Source organism: Orycteropus afer, unplaced genomic scaffold, assembly GCF_000298275.1.
Source record: "Orycteropus afer afer isolate SDZICR_OR568_19922 unplaced genomic scaffold, OryAfe1.0 scaffold00160, whole genome shotgun sequence".
Classification (NCBI taxonomy): domain Eukaryota; kingdom Metazoa; phylum Chordata; class Mammalia; order Tubulidentata; family Orycteropodidae; genus Orycteropus; species Orycteropus afer.
Genome location: NW_006921747.1, coordinates 2,962,702 through 2,964,090, shown reverse-complemented (window position 1 = coordinate 2,964,090; position 1,389 = coordinate 2,962,702).

Below are 1,389 nucleotides of genomic sequence, written 5' to 3'. Positions count from 1 at the left end.
TGGGCAATCCTACTTCCATAGTGATACTGCCTCGGAAACCCAAGGAGGGGTCGCTATGAGTCGGGGCCGACTCGACGGCACATAACAACAACTACAACAACAACATGTTCATTGCAGAACTATTTACAATAGCCAAATGATGGAAACAACATAGGTATCCATCAACTGATAACCAAACTATGGTTCATACACACAATGGAATACTATGCAATGATGAAAAATAATGTAGAATCTGCAAAACACCGCATAATGTGGATGAACTTGGAGGACATTATGCTTAGTGAAATAAGTCAATCACGAAAGGAAAAATACTGTATTAGTCTGTTATTGTAAAAGTTAAGGAAAGGTTTATCTGTGGAAGTTCATTTTCTTTGTTGGTTACCAGGGGTGGGAGGGGAGGGAAGGGAATGCTGTTAGATAGATAGATGTAAGTATTGATTTGGGTGAAGAGGAGGGCAATGTACCAAATGTTGAGTGACCAATGTGACAGCATTGAGGAAGAGAAAGACAGAGAGAGGTACATGGGATGTACAGACAACAAAGATGAACCCTTTTGCACATATAGTACGGCATAGTCAGTGAAGGCAAACATGGGTATTTGGGAGGATAGTTGGGTGGAAATGCTGAGCTATTAGGTATGTTCATGAAGTGCGGAGTGTACCCAAGACCATGTATGGGGTTGGCAGACAATGGTCCTATAACTTTATGTGTATGATCTGAATTCCCAGATGTATAGTAGAAGTGACAGGGGACAAGCTTGTAGTCACTTCTTGGTCACAGCCAGCTATACAGAGGGAATGAGTAGTTGAACCTTTAGGCTCAGGACCATAGGGGACATCAAGCTCAATTGGAATAACATACTACACAAAACATTGTTCCACCTCCTACATTGGTGAGTAGCGACTGGGATCTTAGAGCTTGCAAGCAGCCATCTAGATGCAGCGATGGGTCTCTCCTTGTCCAGAGCAAAGAAGAATGAAGGAAACCAAAGATTCATGGAAACAATTAGTCCTAGTGACTGGTACACCATATGATCTGCAGCCTATATTACTATGAGACCAGAAGAACTAGATGGTGCCTGGCTACCACTGTCAACCACTCGGAGGCAGATCTCTGTAGGAGATCCTGGATAGAGAGGGAGAACAATGTGGAACAGAACCCAAAATCATTTGGAGGGGAAAAACAAGAGGGACCAGGTTTGCTGGTCTGATAGAGACTGGTGAAACCACTGAGACTATGGCCCCTAGCTGCCCTTCAGATCTGGAATTGAACTCATACATGTGGCTTCCACCCAAAGTAAAGACAGGCATATGAGTTGAAGGAGCTCTGGTAGCATAGTGGCTAAAGCACTTGACTGCTAACCAGAAGGCTGGTGGTTCAAACCCACCA